At 44.3% G+C, this 21,596-nt stretch overlaps 1 pseudogene; it reads left to right on the plus strand.

The window, feature by feature from the left end:
• The first annotated feature begins 18,034 nt into the window (after window positions 1-18,034).
• LOC137380832 (exosome complex component RRP45-like) lies at window positions 18,035-18,993 on the plus strand (annotated as a pseudogene).
• The last annotated feature ends 2,603 nt before the right edge of the window (window positions 18,994-21,596 follow it).

A 21,596-nucleotide genomic window follows, 5' to 3' on the forward strand; every position in this document is an offset into this window, starting at 1 on the left:
GAAACCACTGAGTTCCACATTTTCCCACAATTCCTATCTGAAACATAGCCTGTAGCCATTAGTGGCTATTTTCCCCACCCCACCCCATTGACCCCACCCCATCGACCCCACTCCATCAACCCCATCGACGCCATCCCATCGACCCCACTCCATTGATCTCACTCCATTGACCCCACCCCATCGACCCCACTCCATCAACCTCATTGACGCCATCCCGTCGAACCCACTCCATTCAGTTCACTCCATCGACCCCACCCCAGCAACCCCACCCCATCCACCCCACCCATCCACCCCTTCCACCCACCCCATCGACCCCACCCCATCAACTCCATCCACCCCACCCCACCTGATTGACCCCATCCACTCCATCGCTCCTACCCCATCCCATTGACCCCACCCCATCGACCCCACCCCATTGACCCCATCCACCCCATAGATTTGACCCCACCCCATCAACCCCATCCACCCCATCAACCTCACCTCACACCAGCAACCCCAACCACACCATCCCCATCTCCATCGATCCTACCCCACCCGATTGACCCCAACCCATCGACCTCACACTACCATTCACCCCCTCGATCCTACCCCACATTCACCTCCCCCCACCCCATCGACCCCACCACATCCCATCCATCTCATCCATTCACCCCATCCACTACATTCCACCCTATCTTCCCCAGCCCATTCACCAAATCCCAATCCATCCACCCTACCCCACCTCATCCAACCCTCCCCATCCCACACAAGTCCACTCTACCACATCCTGTTCCATTCATCACATCCACTCCACCGCACCCATCGCATCCCATCCCATCTCCTCCCACCCCACTTCAACCTACTACATCCCTCCCACATCCCACCCCAACACACCACTGTATTTCATCCCACCCTACCCATCCCATCACACAACTATATCCCACCACACTGCACCATACCACCCCACCCCACCTCATCATGCCACCACACTCAAATCATGCTATTCCCCACCACAACACCCTATCCTATCACACCCCACAACACCATACCCCATCCCTCTCCATCACACACTACCATACCATATACCCATCACATCTCAGGTTAAAAGAAGGAAGCTGGCACCCGGGATGAATTAAGATACTGCTCTCTAAACCATCCTTGGCAATGGCCCAGTGAACCACTCAGTTGCATTCAAGAAGACGGCTCACCACCGCAGTTTCTAGGGTAAACAGGGATGGGCAATAAATACTGGCCTTGCCAGATGCCCAAATCCCATAAATATTTTTTTTTAAATTGTAAAGCTGTAGATCAGATGCTTTCACTGAATATGCCAATTTCTTAGCTCAGGATTGCATGGATTCATTGAGCCTGGGTCCTTGACCCTATAAAAATCTTAATAGGACTATTGCAATTAATTTTAGCAGACCAGTAGACCACAAAATTTGCTGCACCCACTGCCTACAAAATAAAGACCTGAGTTTGCTGTGTAAAATCCAAATTCAATAAGTGAACAGAGCTGTATTCTTGTAATACTGCAGCTTAACTAAGCTTAACACATTTTATGTGTGTCATCATTGCGCTCCAAGGGGTAGATTCCCCTTGCAGAGCACAAGCTCCCCCTAGTACTGTCCTGAAATGTCAGTCGGGCCATATGTACCTCACAGGACCCCAATTTGCATAGTAAAATGGCCTACACTCTGACGTAAGCAGGCACCCTGACTGTGCTCGATAGACCCTGGGGAGCATAGAGAGGGTCACACTATTGATGGGAATGAGGCAGTAAATCATTCCTCACCATTTTTAGGGCACAACCTCCTGCCTCTCCATTTCCACCAGGTCGGAGGCCTCAAAATCACCCCACATGTGTCATGCTTTGGCATCACACTTGTTAACTGGCTGAAATGAAGACAGTAACTCATAATTGCAAAGGCAGTGATCCCAAGGGTTGCACAGGGACCACATCCGCTGATGCCCTCCAACACTATATAATTAGGAAACATCTCTCTCTTTATACTAGGGAGTCCAGAATGAAGGAGGTTTAAAAATAAATCCAAGAAAACTGTCACACAAAGGGTAAGAGAATGTAGGACACACAAAAGACAATCAACCAAGGTGATTAAAGGGGGGGGTCAATATTTACTTTGGAATTTGGGGTTGCGGGGGATTTGGATTTTAAAAAAAGCTGCTTTGGCTAACAAAATGGTAGAGCTTACTCAACACAGGAACGTAGGAGCATAAGGGCAGTAGGTCATTCAGCCCATCAAGCCTGCTCCGCCACTCAATACAATCATGGCTGATCATCCACTTCAATGCCTTTTTCCCACACTATCCCCTTTATGTCATCGTTATTTAGAAATCTGTCAATCTCTGCTTTAAACATACTCAATGTCTGAGCTTCCACAGCCCTCTGGGGTAGAGAATTCCAAAGATTCACAACTCTCTGAGTAAAGAAATTTCTCCTAATCTCGGTCTTTAGTGATTTCCTTTTATTTTGAAATTGTGTCCCCCCAACCAGGGGAAACATCTTACCTGCATCTACCCTTTCTATCCTTTTAAGTATTTTGTAGGTTTCAATGAGATCACCTCTCATTCTTCAAAACTATAGAGAACACAGGCCCAGTTTCCCTAATATCGCTTCATAGGACAGTCCCGCCATCCCGGGAACAAGTCTGGTGAACCTTCGTTGCACTCCCTCTACGGCAATAATATCCTTCCTAAGGTAAGGGGATCAAAACTGCACACACTACGCCAGGTGTGGTCTAACCAAGGTTCTATACAATTGAAATAAGACTTCACTACTCCTGTACTCAATTCTTCTTGTGATAAAGGCTAACATACAATTATCCCTCCTAATTGCTTTCTGCACCTGCATGTTAGCTTTCAGTGACTTATTGACGAGGACATCCAGGTCCCTTTGCACATCTACACTTTCTAATCTCTTACCATTTAAGAAATACTCTGCACATCTATTCCTCCTACCTAAGTGGATAACCTCACATTTTTCCACATTATATTCCATCTGCCATGTTCTTGCCCACTCACTAAGTCTGTCCAAATCCACTGGAAGCCACTTTGCATCTTCATCACAACGCACATTCCCAACTCGTTTTGTGTCATCCACGAACTTGGAAATATTACATTTGGTCCCCACATCCAAGTCATTGATATATATTGTGAACAGCTGGGGCCCAAATACTGATCCTTGCAGTACCCCACTAGTCACAGCCTGGCAATGCAAGAATGACCCGTTTATTCCTACTCTCTGTTTTCTGCCTAATTCCTCATTCTCCCTAGTCTCTTGGATATCAATTTCTGGGAGATTTCTTGTATCTGCCTCAGTGAAGACAGACACAAAGTAATCATTTAGCTTCTCTGCCATTTCTCTATTCCCCATTAGAAATTCTCCTAACTTTGCTTGTAATGGACTCACATTTGTCTTCGCCAAACGTTTCCTTTTTACGTACCTATAGAAGCTTTTGCAGTCCATTTTTATGTTTTTTGTAGTTTACATTCATATTCTATTCTCTTTTTCTTTATCAGTTTCTTGGTCCTCCTTTGCTGTCTTCTAAAATCCTTCCAATCCTCAGATTTACTACTATTCCTGGCAAGTTTATAGGCCTTTTCTTTTAATCTTATACAATCCTTAACTTCCTTTGTTAACTATGGTTGACTGAGTTGTCTTTTTAGATTTTTATGTCTTGAAAGAAAGTATAGTTGCTGTAAACTATGCAATAATTCTTTTAAGACTATCTATTGCCTATGTGCTGCCATATCTTCTAATGTATTTTCCTAAACCACCTCAGCCAATTTGCCCCTCATACTTTCATAATTTCCTTTGTTCAAATTTAACACCCTGGCTTCAGATTGATAAATGTAAAATTCTATCATATTATGGTCACTCATCCCTAAAGGTTCAATGAGGCAAGTTGCCTATTCCTCTTGCTATTTATTCTAAGAGATGGGTTTGAGTATTAAAGGAGAATTTCTGGACTGATAACCAAAATAAAAGTGATAAGATGATAATTAAAGTCTAGTTCTTGATTAATGGGAAATAAGATTTTTGTAGTTCTGCTTGTTTCCCTAAATTTTAACGTTCAACTCTAAATTTAGAAATATACACATTCATGCCCTACTAAGTTATTGGTGGATGTGGGTGGGTGGGCAGGCAGAAGCAGAGAAGTGCTTGATTTAAAGTCCAGTGTCTAAAGGACATTGGAGAGTGTCCAAAATGTTCCCCATTGCATGACCTGCAGAACTACTTTCAGAGCACTGCCATGAATCATCCCCTAAAAGAAGGAAGAAGATTAAAAACAAACATTTGCTATTTTACCTGTAGGTTGCCAGCACTGGGCCTGCTGCAACCAAACTCTGTCCCCATGTCAACAGGATTTTCTGGCAAAGACCATGGGACTTACCCCCTGCGCTTAATGATTCTGAGACTAGAGAATCTGCTGGGGTCTGACTGTGCCAGGAGTCCTGTCCAAATGGAGATGTTACCCAATCAAGGGGGACCAGAAAGTCTATGCAAATATGTGACTGAAGAAAGTGCCTGTATTCAATATTCAAAGAGTTTGTTATTTTTCTAGCAGTGGGGTTATGCAGTACTAAGTGGCATCTACCACATAGCCAAGTAGTAAGATCAGCGTCGGAGTGTAATATTTACTCTAATGAGCTTCACAAGATCTGAACACTGCTGCTGGAGGTGCTTTCACTGTAAGAATGATGTGGGACTGACTCACCAATTGCCACTTTCAGACAAACAGCCATTACTACATTATTAACTGAAGCATTATTAATCTGAGAGTTACATAGGAGCACTTGTCTCAGTCTCCTAGCTGAAGATGCAGTGAAAGGCAAGAGACTGGAAATAGACGACGCACCTACCAGGGGAAAAGTGAGAATTAATGTCTGTGTCATAAGGGAGATGCAATTAATGGCTCAAAGCATGAAACTTCACGCTTCTAAGCTGAAGCTGATTTTATGTAAATTAACTAAATTAAAATACATGAGATAATAACTAATTTAGGTTAATTTGATATGCATGTCTAGTCTTACAAGACACGTGCTATAGGAAATGCATAAAACATAAAACTTAAGATAGATTGGAGTATTTTGTGTCTATCACTGCATATCACTAAAACATACAGCATTATAACTTAGAAATGCTGATATCCAGTATTCGAACCACAAATTTATGACCGTGCATTTTCAATCAGCATATCTTTAATTGTACAATGCTCATTGGAACTTCTGTTGAGGATGTTTTAGATATCTGGTGAAATGAAAGTCATACCTATATACCTTCTGCAGGCAGCACGATTGAAATTCTAACAGAATAAAGCTTCATAACTTGAGAACATAAGAACGTAAGAAATAGCAGCAGGAGTTAGGCCATTTGGCCCCTCAGGCCTGCCCTGCTGTTCAATAAGATCATGGTTGATCTACCCCAGACCTCAACTCCTCTTTCATGCCAGCTCCTCATAGCCCTCAACTCCCCAATATTTCAAAAATCTATCTATCTCCTCTTTAAATACTTTCAGTGATCTAGCCTTCACAACTCTCTGGGATAGAGAATGCCAGACATTCACTACCCTCTGAGAAAAGAAATTCCTTCGCGTCTCAGTTTTAAATGAGTGTCCCCTTATTCTGTAACTATGTCCCCTAGTTCGAGATTCTCCCACTAGTGGAAACATCTTCTCAACATCTACCCTGTCAAGCCTCCTCAGAATCTTGTACGTTTAATAAGATCACCCCTCATTCTTCTAAACTCTAATGAATAAAGGCCTAACCTATTTAGCCGTTCTTGATAAGTCAACCCCTTCATTCCAGGTATCAGCCGAGTGAATCTCTTTTGAACTGCCTCTAATGCCAGGATATCCTTTCTTGAATACAGGGACCAAAACTGTACACAGCACTCCAGGTGCGGCCTCACCAACACCCTGTACAGTTGTAACAAGACTTCCCTATTTTTAAACTCCAACTCCAACAAGAAGCTCAACACCATCCAGGACAAAGCAGCCCGCTTGATTGGCACCCCATCGACAAACATTCACTCCCTCCACCACCGACGCACAGTGGCAGCAGTGTGTACCATCTACAAGATGCACTGCAGCAATGCACCAAGGCTCCTTCGACAGCACCTTCCAAACCCGCGACCTCTACCAACTAGAAGGACAAGGGCAGCAAATGCATGGGAACTCACCACCTGCAAGTTCCCCCCCAAGTCACACACCATCCTGACTTGGAACTGTATCACCGTTCCTTCACTGTCGCTGGGTCAAATTCCTGGAACTCCCTTCCTAACAGCACTGTGGGTATACCTACCCCAAATGGACTGCAGCGGTTCAAGAAGGCAGTTCACCACCACCTTCTCAAGGGCAATTAGGGATGGGCAATAAATGCTGGCCTAGCCAGCGATGCCCACATCCCTGAATGAATAAAAAAAAACTCCCTAGCAAAAAAGTTAGAAGGAGGACAGATGTGGAGGGAAATACGTCAGAAATATGCAAAATGGAAAGACAGTTCAATTTAGAAAATGGAAACAATAACACAAGGATTATGGCATTTGGATGCTTCTTTTGTTGAACTCCTAGATGGAGGGGACTGGAAAATGGGACAGAACCCAGTTTCACCAGGATTCCACCCAGTGGAAAGGAGGTCAAGCCATTCTGCTGAGGCCTCAGGAAAGATCCCAAAACTTAGCATAAAATCCTCCAATGATTACTGTGGAGCTAAACCTTTAAATAATTCACTTTTTAGTCCTTCCCAGGTTTACTCTCCTCTGTCAGAGTGGAAAGGTGCCCCTCCAACATTCCTGCTGGTGTTCAGAGTAGGCTTTGGCCTCATATGTGCAAATGACTAGTTCCCCATATTTGATTACATCATTTGTATCAGCATTGGCTCAGTGGTAGCAATCTCGAATTTGGGTCTAAGGTCATGGATTCAAAGGCCTATACAGGGATGTGAGCACATAATCTAGGCTGACAGCTCAGTACATTACTGAGGTAGTGCCGCACTGTCCTTTGGATGAAACATAACCAAACCTGTACTGATTGTCCCATTATAGAAAGTACATTAGGACCACAGAGAACCTATAGCATGGATTTACCAGAAATGGGAAACTATATGGGAAAAAATGAGATACTGGGATTATTTCTACTGATGCAGGGAAGGCTAAAGGGGAGATTTATTAAAATTTTGTGAAATTGTGAAGGGTCTTGATTAGGTGAGGAGGAAATGACTATTTCCTCCAGTTGGAGAATCAGTGATGAAAGATTATCAATATAAATTTGTCATGAAGAGGATGAGGAGATTAGGAAAAAAAATCCTATATATTTTAGGACATTGTTAGAATGTAAAATGCTTACCCACAGGCAGAAACTGAGACATCTTTTAAGGGAAGATGAGATTAACAGCACCTTTAGCCTAGAAAGATCAGCCATGGTCCCTGTTTCTGCCTGTTATCCCATGGAAGCCTGTTGGAAAAAGTGCCTGTGTAGACAATGATTAAAGACAGGGTTAGGCTTGGTTATGATACCCACAAGTCAAATAGCCTGTCGAAACTCACTATTTAGGCATATATTTAGGTGAGGTACCTGAAGGGGGGCTGGTATCTGTGGTATTATACCCCAACATAGGCAACATATTCTGGAGAGGAGGGGAGGATATGGGTGAAGGGAAGGAATTAGTGAAAACAACAAAAGAAGGTTGCTTATTGTAACAATCAGACCAGATGCACCATTTAATTGCCCTGTGATTTGAGAATATCATATTTATCTGGAACATCTGGGGAAAAGGCACAGTGGTAGGTGTGTAATGCAGGTGATTGAGTTTCCTATATTGAATTTTAACAGCAACACCAGAGAAAAGAGGGAGATCTGTCTGGCATTCATGCTGTGAAGAAGAGCTGGAGCAAAGCAAGGACTAGGTTGTTAAGCTAATAGATTTTACATCTATATAATATGCAGGCAGAGATTGTAATACTGGTGGCAGTGGGTTGTGAGGTGGTATTTCAATCAAGCAATTCTAATGATATTATAAAGAGTATTCCAACAATCAACAGTAGCCTGATGGTAGATTGCAGTACTGTTGTTTATTATTCTGTAGCATTCTGCCTCATTTAAAAACAACAAAAATTCTTCCTTATTTTCACCAGTGTGAAAAAAAAACTGGCTGAACTGAATCCCTTTTTGGGGTCTATGTAACAGCTACACCTAACTGCACTGATAGGATGAGAAACTGGCTGTGCAGGGAAATCGTGCATACAAACCCACAACGTGCCATTCTGTGGCAAAGCATCTTGGTATTGTTACAGTTGAGATTGGTTGTTGTCTCTTGAATGGCATTTATGATTTATTTTGAACATACAGGAAAAGACCAGCTGCATCAAACCTGTCCCACATTCATGATATCTGGAGCATCATGCCTAGATACTTCTTACCCCTTAGCACCATGTAATCTCCTAGGAGGGGCAAAAAAATAAGGTGGGGGTAAGGGGGGGGGAGGGGGTGAGGGGATGGGGGGAAACCTGGAAAATTCCTCTCCAAACTCCTCAAGTGATCAAAACCAGCCCATTTTGTTTGCACTGGAGTGCTGACTTGGGTTGCATTAGAGTGCTAAAGTGGGAGTTTTGTAACTGAGGGAGTTCAGTGAGGAGGGAGAGAGGAGCTCCTTTCATTTCCTACCTGTCCTCAAAGAGTGTGAGGGGAGCCGAGAGTTTCCCCAGAGCACAGCTGACTGGTGAGTAAGTCCTGGTGGGTATTTTTCACACTGGATTGAATTGTAAGTCATTGTTTTAGCAAGACTTAGTTAATTTTTTTTATTATACTAGTCTTCTAAAGTTTTTTAAATTTAAAGGGTTTAGTCATGGCAGGAGAGCTTAAAGCCGTGGTTTGCTCCTCTTGCTGCATGTGGGAATCCGGGAACATTTCCAGTCCCCGGGACCAGCATGTGTGCAGGAAGTGTGTCCAGCTGCAGCTCCTAGAAGCTTGGGTTTTAGAGCTGGAACGGCGGCTGGAAACACTGTGGAGCATCCATGTGTCTGAGAGCATCGTGGATAGCACATATAGAGAGGTGTTCACACCCCAGCTGAAGGGACTTGAGGAAGGAAGGGAATGGGTGACCACCAGGCAGTCCAAGAGAATCAGGCAGGTAGTTCAGGAGTCCCCTGGGGTCCCGCTTGCAAATCGGTATTCCATTTTGGCGACTGATGAGGCTGGTTCCTCCAGGGAGTGCGGACAGAGCCAAGCTTCTGGCACGACAAGCAGCCTGTCTGCACAGGAAGGGGGAAAGAGAGGAAGAGTAATAGTAATAGGGGATTCTATAGTCAGGGGAACAGATAGGCGCTACTGTGGCCGTCAACGTGACTCTAGGATGGTGTGTTGCCTCCCTGGTGCCAGGGTCTGGGATGTCAATGAACGGCTGCAGGGCATCCTGAAGGGGGAGTGTGATAAGGCAGAGGTCATGGTACATGTTGGCAGCAATGACATGGGTAGAAAGAGGGATGAGGTCTTGCATCAAGAATTCAGGGAGTTAGGCAGCAGACTAAAAATCAGGACCTCTCGGGTTGTAATCTCTGGATTACTCCCAGTGCCACGTGCTAGCGAGTATAGAAATAGGAGAATAGCACAGATGAATGCGTGGCTTAAGAGTTGGTGCAGGAGGGAGGGTTTTAGATTCCTGGACCACTGGGACCGTTTCTGGGGAAGGTGGGACCTGTACAAGTGGGATGGCCTACATCTGAACCAGCTCAATATCCCGGGATATAGAATCTTCAGGCGAGAGAGAGGAAGGGGTAAAAGAGGAGGGGGCATTTCAATATTAGTTAAGGAATCAGTTACTGCAGTAAGGAGAGATGATATCTTGGAGGGGGCATCAAATGAAGCTTTATGGGTAGAGTTTAGGAATAAAAAAGGGACAGCCACATTGCTAGGTGTTTATTATAGACCCCCAGATAGTCAGCGGGAAATTGAGGAGCAAATATGTGCGCAATTTGCAGAGGTGTGTAAAAATAATAGGGTAATTATATTAGGTGATTTCAACTTTCCCAACATTAATTGGGATAGTCATCGTGTTAAGGGCTTAGATGGAGTGAAGTTCTTAAAATCTATACAGGAGAACTTTTTAGATCAATATGTAGAGGATCCAACAAGGGAGGGTGCAGTGCTGGACCTAATTCTGGGGAATGAAGCCGGACAGGTGGTTGATGTGTTGGTGGGGGAGCATTTTGGTGATAGTGATCACAACATGGTACAATTTAAGCTTGTTATGGTGAAAGAAATAGACAAGTGGCAAAAAAAGGTTTTGGATTGGGGGAGAGTGAATTTTAGTAAAATAAGGCAGGATCTGGCCAAGGTAGACTGGAAAGAGTTACTTGTCGGGAAATCTACAGAAGAACCTTGGGGGGCATTCAAAAAGGAAATGGGGAGGGTACAGGCCCAACATGTTTCCTCCAGGGTAATAGGTAGGAGCAACAAGCCCAGGGAACCATGGATGACCAGAAACATTCAGGGCACGATGAGTAGGAAAAGAGAGGCTTTTAGCAAATACAAAGAGAGCAAATCAATGGAAGCATCAGTGGAGTACAGAAAGTGTAGGATGGAGCTTAAGAAAGCAATTAGGAGAGCAAAGAGGGAACATGAGAAAGCTCTGGCTGGTAAAAGTAAGGAAAATCCCAAGATATTTTATAAGTATATCAATGGGAAGGGGATAACCAGGGAAAGAGTAGGACCCATTAGGGACCAAGGGGGAAATCTGTGGGTGGAGCCAGAGGACATTGGTAGGGTGTTGAATGAATACTTCACATCTGTCTTCACCCAAGAGAATGAGGAAGCAGATATGGAACTCAGAGAGAGAGACTGTGAGGTTCTTGAGCAAATTGTCATAGGGAGTGACAAGGTATTGGAGGTTTTGGCAGGCTTAAAAGTGGACAAATCTCCAGGTCCAGACGATTTGTGTCCTAAGATGCTATGGGAGGCGAGGGTGGAGATTGCAGGGGTTCTGACCCATATTTTTAAGTCCTCTCTGGCCACGGGGGAGGTGCCAGAGGACTGGAGAACAGCTAATGTGGTCCCACTATTTAAGGAAGGTTGTAGAGATAAGCCAGGGAACTATAGACCAGTGAGTCTCACATCAGTGGTAGGGAAACTATTGGAGAAAATTCTGAAGGAGAGAATCTATCTCCACTTGGAGAGGCAACATTTGATTAGGAATAGTCAGCATGGCTTTGTCAGAGGGAGGTCATGCCTAACAAATTTGATTGAATTTTTTGAGCATGTGACCAGGTGTGTAGATGAGGGTAGTGCAGTTGATGTAGTTTACATGGATTTCAGCAAAGCCTTTGACAAGGTCCCACATGAGAGACGTATCAAGAAAGCAAATGTACATGGGATACAGGGTAACCTGATAAGGTGGATTCAAAATTGGCTTAGCTGTAGGAGACAGAGAGTGATGACAGACGGCTGTTTTTGTGACTGGAAGCCAGTGTCCAGTGGCATACCACAGGGATCTGTGCTGGGTCCCCTATTGTTTGTCATTCATATAAACGACATAGATGACTATGTGGGGGGTAGGATCAGTAAGTTTGCGGATGACACAAAGATTGGCCGAGTGGTTAACAGTGAGGTTGAGTGTCTTGGGTTACAGGAAGATATAGATGGATGGTCAAATGGGCAGAAAAGTGGCAGATGGAATTTAACCCTGAAAAGTGTGAGGTGATACACTTTGGAAGGAGTAATGTGACATGAAAGTATTCAATGAATGGCCTGACACTGGGAAGTTCCGAGGAACAAAGGGACCTTGGCGTGTTTGTCCATAGATCCCTGAAGGCAGAAGGGCAGGTTAATAGGGTGGTGAAAAAGGCATATAGGACACTTGCCTTTATCAATCGAGGCACAGATTACAAAAGCAGGGAGGTCATGTTGGAGTTGTATCGAACTTTGGTAAGGCCACAGCTGGAGTACTGTGTGCAATTCTGGTCGCCTCATTATAGGAAGGATGTGATTGCACTGGAGCAGGTGCAGAGGCGATTCACCAGGATGGTGCCTGGGATGGAACAGTTAAGCTATGAAGAGAGGTTGGATAGGCTTGGGCTGTTTTCGCTGGAGCAGAGAAGACTGAGGGTGACCTGATCGAGGTGTACAAGATTATTAGGGGCATGGACAGGGTGGATAGGGAGCAGCTGTTCCCCTTAGTTGAAGGGTCAGTTACTAGGGGACACAAGTTTAACGTGAGGGGCAGGAGGTTTAAGGGGGATTTGAGGAAGAACTTTTTTACCCAGAGGGTGGTGACAGTCTGGAATGCACCGCCTGGGAGGGTGGTAGATGCAGGCTGCCTCACATCCTTTAAAAGGTACCTGGATGAGTACTTGGCACGTCATAACATTCAAGGCTATGGGCCAAGTGCTGGCAAATGGTATTAGGTGGACAGGTCAAGTGTCTTTAATGCATCGGTGCAGACTCGATGGGCCGAAGGGCCTCTTCTGCGCTGTATTATTCTGTGATTATACCACATTGGACAAGATTGCAAGATTATGTTAACTGTTGAATCACTGAACCTTTTGTAAGATATTCTGTCTTTTGTAGCTTTGTTTTGTTTTTATTCTGAATCTTTGCCTTTCTGCTCCTCTCCTGAAGGAATAGTCCCTTTGCTGGCTATGTTTCCACTGGCACATGCCATCCTTGTAACTTCACTATTATTAATGTGTAAGCCTCAACATTGAGTATTTACAGGCCACCACCCAGAGAAGGTATCATAGCCAACCTCAATCCAGTTCTCAATCCTTATATTCTTCATACATTTTCTTTTGATAATCAACCTGATCATAGAATAGGGAGCTGGATTCTAAGGTAATAAATGTAGCATTCACAGAGATGAAGGTACATGGTATGTAATCACAATACAATGGATCAAGGAGAGGTTCATGCTACTGAGGCAGTGGCTGAGTTGAGAAGTGTGAATGATAAAAATTATTTAGGGCGGCACAGTGGCGCAGTGGTTAGCACCGCAGCCTCACAGCTCCAGCGACCCGGGTTCAATTCTGGGTACTGCCTGTGTGGAGTTTGCAAGTTCTCCCTGTGTCTGCGTGGGTTTCCTCCGGGTGCTCCGGTTTCCTCCCACAGCCAAAAGACTTGCAGGTTGGTAGGTAAATTGGCCATTATAAATTGCCTCTAGTCTAGGTAGGTGGTAGGGAAATATAGAGACAGTTGGGGATGTAGTAGGAATATGGGATTAGTGTAGGATTAGTATAAATGGGTGGTTGATGGTCGGCACAGATTCGGTGGGCCGAAGGGCCTGTTTCAGTGCTGTATCTCTAAACTAAACTATGTTACATAAAGGTTCATAATTTTAAAATGAATTAACGAATTTCACTTGCTGTAATATAATCCAAGTTGAATTTACAAATGTGAAAGGGGTATAACTCACCGCTAATGCTAGCATGAGTCACCTTTCCTTTTCAACTTGAGTTCAACTCAGTAACAGAAAGATCACAGTTTGGAGGTGGGGAGAGCATAAAATCAGGTGGGATGGTCGCCGGGGGGTGTTCCTGCCACCGTCCCGCCTCTGCCAAAATTTAGTCCAGGGTAGGAAGGCCTATGAAGGGCCTTCTCACCCTGTCGCAATTTGAGACCCTTAACTGGACAATTAACTCACAATTAAGGGCCTCTTCCCACCGCAGCCACAATTAGCCTTGAAACGGGTAACCCTGTTGCCACACGGGAACCATGGCATGGAAAACTGTGTGGGCTGCTTCCTGGATGGGGGTCCCTCGTTAAAAGGCATATAGTGCCTAAACAATGGCCTTGGCATTCGGAAGGAGGGGAGAGGGTGCCACAGAGGGCGTCTGATTGGCCGGCAGCTCAGCAAGGGTGGTACTTCCGGAAACGGGGTCCTTGATCCCATGGAAGGCCCGCTGCTGTTCACTTAAGTGCCTGATTGGCACTAAATTTGGCAGGCCTTCCGTAGAAGAGGTGACGTGGAGTTCTCGGCGTTGGGTTCTCCACATGTCAAGACCTCTGCCGCCAGGATAAAATTCTCCCCTACAACACTACATCCCTCCCCTTCTTAGTAAATGAGAGACATAGCACATTTCAATGGTTTGTTTCCACACTGTAAACAATAAACTTAAACATAGATAGTTCATGTCGTAACATAGTCACTTAAGTATGGTGGACGTTTTCTCTCATGAATAGGATATCGCCTGACATCAGATGTAATCTCATTTGACTCATGTTCTTCATCTGAGGTGTTGATGTCAGAATTGGATTCAATGCTTGTGAGTGGTGTTTTCAATGTTTTGAAGAATGACGCATTTCTTGTGATGATTTGTGAACTGTGCTGAGCAGTGATGATTGATCATTTTGTGTTGGTCACAACAAATGCTGGATGTCATACGGGGTTGTTTGTTTTCCAACATGACCATCACGTTTCACAAATAATTTATCTCCTGGCTTGAGCAATGTAGCTCTAAATTTCATGTCTCGCTCGGCACTTATTTTCGTTCAATGCTTCTGTTCTCGATCGTGTTTGCGTACATGTTGTTCATTCGCTCGGCAGGGTAGCTCAGGGAGATGCAAGCGCATAGAATGTTCAAAGATGAGTGTAGCTGGAGGTTTTCCAGTAGTCAAATGAGGAGTCGCTCTGTAATTATGAAGGAAGTGATATGGCTCTTGCTTCCAAGACTTGTTCTCAGATGTAGCTGTACATATCACTTTTTTCAATGTTTGCATAAATCTCTCGACTTCTCCATTAGCTCTTGGGCAACGGGGTGTGACTTTCTGATGAGTGGACCCCCGGTAGTCCATGAATTTACTGAACTCATCACTGTTGAATGGGGATCCATTGTCATTTCTTACCGTTTGGGGGATTCCAAACAAGGCAAAGATCTGGTCAATCTTTGGGATGACTGCTTTCGTTGAAGTTGACATAACTAATTCCACGATTGGGAATCTGCTGTAGTCGTCAGTAACAATAAGCAAGTGTTCACCTGTGGGTAAATAGGTGAAGCCAATGCTGACTTCAATCTATGGTCCTGGAGGTAGTTTGGGCATCTTGAGAGGATAACGAGGATTTGACATTGTGGTTGCTTGACATGGCAAACACTGATTGATTTTGTGCTCTACCGCACGGTCAGTTCCTTGGAACCATACCTTTTCCCTAAGGAGTTGTTTGGTTTTGACAAATCTCTGGTGTCCTCCATGCACTATATCGACAACACATGTAGAATGACAATACAGTTGTTGCGTAATACGAGATCAGATGTGGTTATAAAGGTGAGCTCATTTCGAACATTGTGAAGACCTTGTAGTGCATGAGCGATTTCATTTCTAGACGCTGTCTTGATCACGTCTTTCCAGTTTCATTATGCCATAGCCTTCATACATAGTTGCAAAGCCTCATCTTGTTTTGTTGCTGCTTTGATGTTGTTTAGTTTTAGCGACTTTGATACCGTATTTATGCTTATGTAGTTAAGATGTTGTTTGGCAACCTTTCCCTCACGACCAGTAGGACTGACTGTTGGCAATGAATGTTGAGAATACAGTAAGATATCTCGATTCTTCTGCGAGTTCAATTTGCTGGGTTGAGCCTGCCTGGCTGATACATAACATGAAACTCGTACTCTTGTAGTTTGAGTGGGTGGTTTGCTATGTGGATTGTTGAACAAGCTCACTAGTGGTCTATGATCGGTTATTATTTTAAACTTGCTTCTATATAAGTGGAGATGAAAGTGTAAGATACCCCATGTGATTGACAACGCTTCTCTCTCTATTTGCAAATAACATTGCTCTACGGGTATTAATGACCTGCTTGCCATTGCAACGATTGATGGGTTACTTGTCTTGTCTTTCTGTATGAGAACTGTGCCTAAACCAACCAGGCTTTCATCCACGACTGTTTAGGTGATTTTCTCAGTGTCGAAACAGGCATTTATACAACTTTCTGACAAGCATCATTTGATCTGGTGTACTGCCTGTTTGTGTGATTTAGCCCATTCCTACTTGGTGGTCTCTTTTGTCTGATTACCTAGGGGGGAAGATAGCATAGCGAGGTCAGGAATGAAATGACTGCAGTACGTGATGAGTCCTAGCAGACTCTGGACTTCTTGTATGTTTGTAAGATCTGCAGCTTTTGCTATGGCTTCAACTTTCCATGGATCAGGATATACTCATTCACCACTGAACACGTGACTGAAGAATTCAATTCTGCTTTCATTGAACAAAGACTTGTCTTTGTTCAAGGTGAGGTTACGTTCTCTGAGACATTGTAGGCATACATGTAGGTGTGTCTTGAGTTCCTTTTCTGTACAACCATAGATGAGAATGTCATCACTGATGTTCAGCGTGCTTTCAAGTCCTTGAAGTGCAGATTGAATCAAGTGCTGAAATACCTTAGCTGCTGAACTGACTCCAAAGTTGAGCCTCTTCTATCAGAAAAGCCCGATGTGAGTAGAAAATACAGTAAGATTCTTCTGCGAGCTCTATTTGATGGTAGCATGTATTGAGGTCAACTTTAGCAAACTGTTTAGCATCATTCACTTTCTCTATGACATCATCATTTGTCAGTGTCAAGTGTCTTTCTCGTTCTGTAGCTTGGTTTGGTGATCGCATATCAACGCAGATTCTAATCTGGTTCTCGCTGTTAGGTTTCTTGATAACTTGTATGGGTGAGACCCAAGGGGTAGGCTCATCCCCAACTTTCTCAATAATGTCAATGTCAAGTAGGCATTGAATTTCCTTCTCTGTCTGTTTCCTGACATGAAATGGTATTCGTCGCTGTTGATGTGTAACTGGGGGCACATGCAGCTTGCATGTAATACCTTTCAGCTTGCTGATATCAGTGAAGCGATCAGCATACAGTTCTAGACGGTTTTTGTTATGCGAAGTGTCATGCAGACCCCCACCTGCCAAGAATGAGGCATATCGATTTCGTCATATGAACATTGATTTTAAACTGTTGCTGGGGCGAGGAAATGACTGGATAAATATATCAGCAGTGGCTGGAAAAACATTTGCAAACTAACAGACAGTGCTTGGAGAGACAGAGTGTTCCCTGGTCCACTTAGCCCACAATGGACTTTGATCACCAAGCATTGAAGGTGAGGAAGCTCACATTCCAGGATGACTGCTCAGTGGTGAAACCAGCTAGTCACATGACTAACCTGCTGGGCAACCTGGGGTTTTTTGAATTGTGCCAGAGAGAAAGACAAAAGGCAGTTGAAACTGAAGCTGGAGCAAGGAAGCCTCTCTCTCACTTTCTCCCAAGCCACCGGACCTATGGAAGACACGTAAACCTCAAGAGAGAAAAGACTCCGACCTCGAAACAAGGCCCCTTTCTTCTTTTGTACTTTTTTTGTCTCTATCTGCATGTGTTTATTGCGTATGCATGTTGGCGTGGTTGCGTCGCATATTCATAGTCCTTACCCGAGTTAGTGTTTAAGATTAATAAACTTCCACCTTTCTTCTTTAAATATAAGGAAACCTGTTTGATTTCTTTGCCTTACAATTGGAGCAGTGAACGGGAATTCACTAAGTGGGAGCAAAAACATGATGTTTTCAAATTAAACCCCGTTACGGTTAAACCAGGCAAAGGTTGAGAGGGAACCCCTATAGACCCCGTCTCACCTGGTCGTAACAGAGGGAATCGCATATGTGACTGCCATGTTGTACAGATCTGTTGCTGTGTGGAAACTGATAAATGTGTCACATTCTCCAGATATGACGTAGAATAGAGCTTTCGTTCTAGTGTCTTTGAATGAGACTGGCATTTCTTAAGCTCTGAAAATTTTCAGTGGTTTATCACTGTTCTAAGGGAAAGTTTTTGTATTCCCTGGTTTTCAGAGAATGGGGCAATCCTGAAGTCGGTTGAATGTTTTGTCTCCCATGACATTGAAAGATGCTCCTGTGTCTATGAAAGCAGCCAATGGTCACAGTTACACGTGGCTGTTTGCTGCGTCTGAGAGAGAGCTCAGAAGTATATGCCTGTCGCCCTCTGATGCCGTCAGAAAGGCGCCACCCTCTGACATTTTCATGTGGATTGAAATTGCCGGTGCTGTGTGGAAATGCGGGACACTCCGCTGTCAAACTGCGAGAGGCAATTCATCCTGCAGGCCATCGCCGAGAAACAGGGTTCTTGCACAAGTGTCATGTGAACCTGTTACTCCTAAACTTAGTCGGCCTACAGAAGGCATCATCTTCTTCAATTTGGAGCTCTCTCCAATGGCTTCACCTGCGTTTGAACCTGGCAGGCAATCCGAGTTATTAGTTAAACTGAACCGGCTATTGGAGAAGTGCCTGAGGAATTCCAAGTGCATAGACACTGAATCCCTGTGTGTTGTAGCAAGTGCAAAGGTGTGGCAGATTCGTGTAGACTTGCATTTGTCAACCATGATGGTAACATTATTGATGCTGCAAGCACAGCAGCCATTGTGGCATTGTCTCATTTCAAAAGACCTGATGTTTCCATCCAAGGAGAAGAAGTCACAGTGTACACCCCAGAGGAGTGTGATCCAATCCCATTGAGCATTCATCACATGCCCATTGCTGTCAGCTTTGCCTTTTTTCAGCAGGGAACTTACCTGTTGGTGGATCCAATAGAAAATGAGGAACGGGTGATGGATGGACTTTTGGTGATTGCCATGAACAAGCACCGTGAGCTGTGCACCATTCAGTCCAGTGGTGGAATTATGCTTCTAAAAGATCAGATTCTCCGTTGCACTAAAATCGCTGGTGTGAAGGTGGCAGAGATCACAGAACTAATGTAGAAAGCTCTTGAAAATGATTTTAAAAAGTCAGGAAGGAAGGTGGGAAGTTTGGTTTTGCAGAATCCATGCCAAACGAGCGGATTACTACCTTTAAACTCGATGAAGCTCCAGTGGATACAGATGGTGTTGAAGAACAAGCTGACAAAATTGTATCAAAGGCTGAACCATCCCCGCCACTGTACCTTTTGCTGATTGGTCCAGTTGCTAAATTAAAGCTAACAGTTAATCTGCTTAATAAAGCATTGTATACCTCCTAAGATACTAATTTCATATTTTAAAATTTAATGATTGAAGGTAAGCATTTGTTGCTGTCTTGTTGGAGCTCTTAATCAATTCCTTGTTTAAACTTGCCATTGGATTCCTAGGCTGGGATTTTGTCTTGGCGACGGTGGTCTCAAATACCAGCAAAAACATCGGGAGAGCCCCGCGCTGCCTCCTCTGGGGAAGGCCCGTCAAATCGAGTGCCAATTAGGCACTTAAGTGGACACTGGCAGGCCTTCCCCGGGATCAAGGACCCCGACAGGCGTCACAGTGGCGCAGTGGTTAGCACTGTAGCCTCACAGCTCCAGTGACTCGGGTTCAGTTCTGGGTACTGTCTGTGTGGAGTTTGCAAGTTCTCCCTGTGACTGAATGGTTTTCTGCCGGGTGCTCCGGTTTCCTCCCACTGCCAAAGACTTGCAGGTTGATAGATAAATTGGCCATTGTAAATTGCCCCTAGTGTAGGTAGGTGGTAGGGAATATGGGATTAATGTAGGATTAGTATAAATGGGTGGTTGATGGTCGGCACAGACTCGGTGGGCCGAAGGGCATGTTTCAGTGCTGTATCACTCTGTGACTATATTCAGGGTCATCCACCGCTACATTCTCTCACCTTTTTGCTGTGGTACCTATACGTGGCACTCTTTTGTTGGTATTGGTCCTGTGGCTGTGACGTTTTGAAGGCGCAACGGCAGGTTTTACAATCACAGATGCCAAAAGGTAAAAGGCCTTACTTCTGCAGTATGGAGGTAAAGAATTAGAAGATATCTTTTAGACGCTTACGCCTGAGCATAATGACTACAACTCAGCCAAAAATGCGCTGCGACCCCCATCACGCCCCCAAAAAAACATACAAAACCATTGTCTGCCAATGCACTAAGCAAGAAGCAGACAAGAAAATTGACCAATATAGTAACCGACTGAGGCAACTAGTAACCAAATGTGACTTTGGTGATATTGAAGATGTCAAACGGGAAATCAAAACACAAATAATCAAAGGTTGCCTCTCTAGTCAACTACTCCGAAAAGCACTCGAGAAAGACAGAAAGCTGTCAGAGCTGCTGGAGTTAACAAGATCACTATTGCTCTCAGAGTCCAGAGCTACTGAGACTGAGGCTAACAGTAACTACCACACTCCATGTTCAACTCCTGTGAATACTGTTCATTGCTCACCTGCCAGGAAACCACCTGTAAAGCAACAACAGCCATCACACAGAGTTGCAACTTGTCCAAAGAATACTTCCACTATGGCGGTGCCTACCCATACTGGACAGCTACTGCTAAACAGTGTAAAGCTTGTTGAAAACTTTGTTAGTGTTTGTTGCTCATCAGCAAATTCAACTACTAAGTCCAATACCAACAAAAGGGTGCCACTTATGCGTACCACAGCAAAAGGGTGAGAGAATATAGCTAATGCAGAGGCAGATGACCTTAAATATACTTTTGTTCTCTCTCAGACACAGCAAACAGCCATGTGTGACAGTGACCATTGGTTGCTCAGACGTAGATGCTCTCATAGACACAGGGGCATCTGTCAATGTGATGGGAGACAAAACATCCAACCAACTTCAGGATTGCCCCATTCTCTGCAAACCAGGGAATATGCATATTGACATTCTATGATGTGCATACAACCCTGAAGCAATTTTCGTGGATCTTCTGGCTAAATTGTGTACCATGGTCACTCACTAAAAACTATTGGCCAAGAAGAGGAAACCCCAGACAGAGGCACAGAGGCAATACAACCAGTGAAGCCGCAAAAAGGCAAGTCTAAAATTAGTTTTGTGGAGTCAGCAGACCTGCGGAGTGTTTTCAGTACTTTCTGTTTTTATTTCAGATTTCCAACATCCACAGTATTTTGCTTTTATTACTCCAGAAAAAACATTTTGACAGTTTCATCTTGGCTCACTACCCTCTGAGTCACCCTGCCTGGATCTACCTTCCTGCTGGGCAGGTCGGCCTCTGCACCTCCTGATATTGTGCCAGTCCAGAGCCGATGAGTTAGCTGGCCAGGGGATGTTAAATTAAGAACAGGAGTAGGCCATTAAGCTCCTTGAGCTTGATCTGCACTTTAACTCCACCTACCCGCCTGAGCTCCACATCCCTTGATACCCTTACCCAACAAAAATCCATTGATCACATTCTTGAAAGCTGCAATTTTCCCAGCAGCCACAGCCTTTTGATGGAGAGAATTCTCGATTTCTACTACCCGTTGTGTGAAAAAGTGCTTCCTGATTTCCCTGCTAAATCGTCCACCTCGAATTTTAAGATAATGCCCCTTCATTCTTGATTCACCCATCAGTAGAAATAGTTTCTCTGCATCTATCCTATCAAATCCTGCGATTAGATCTCATCTCAATCTTCGAAATTCAAGGCAATAAAAGGCAACTGTATGCAACTGTTCCTCAAAATTTAACTGTCTATGGCCCGGTATAATTCTGGTGGATGAGGCTTTGCTGTCAATATGGACCAGGCGTCTCACCACGGGGGTCCAGCAGCCAACCTCCTGATAGTTAAAACCATCTCATAACGTTCCCAAAGCAATAACAAGGGCTGATATTTGCAGGGAGTCCCCCTAACATAGAAAATTTTCAAAGTCACT

This window comes from Heterodontus francisci, chromosome 2 (genome assembly GCF_036365525.1).
Source record: "Heterodontus francisci isolate sHetFra1 chromosome 2, sHetFra1.hap1, whole genome shotgun sequence".
Taxonomy (NCBI): domain Eukaryota; kingdom Metazoa; phylum Chordata; class Chondrichthyes; order Heterodontiformes; family Heterodontidae; genus Heterodontus; species Heterodontus francisci.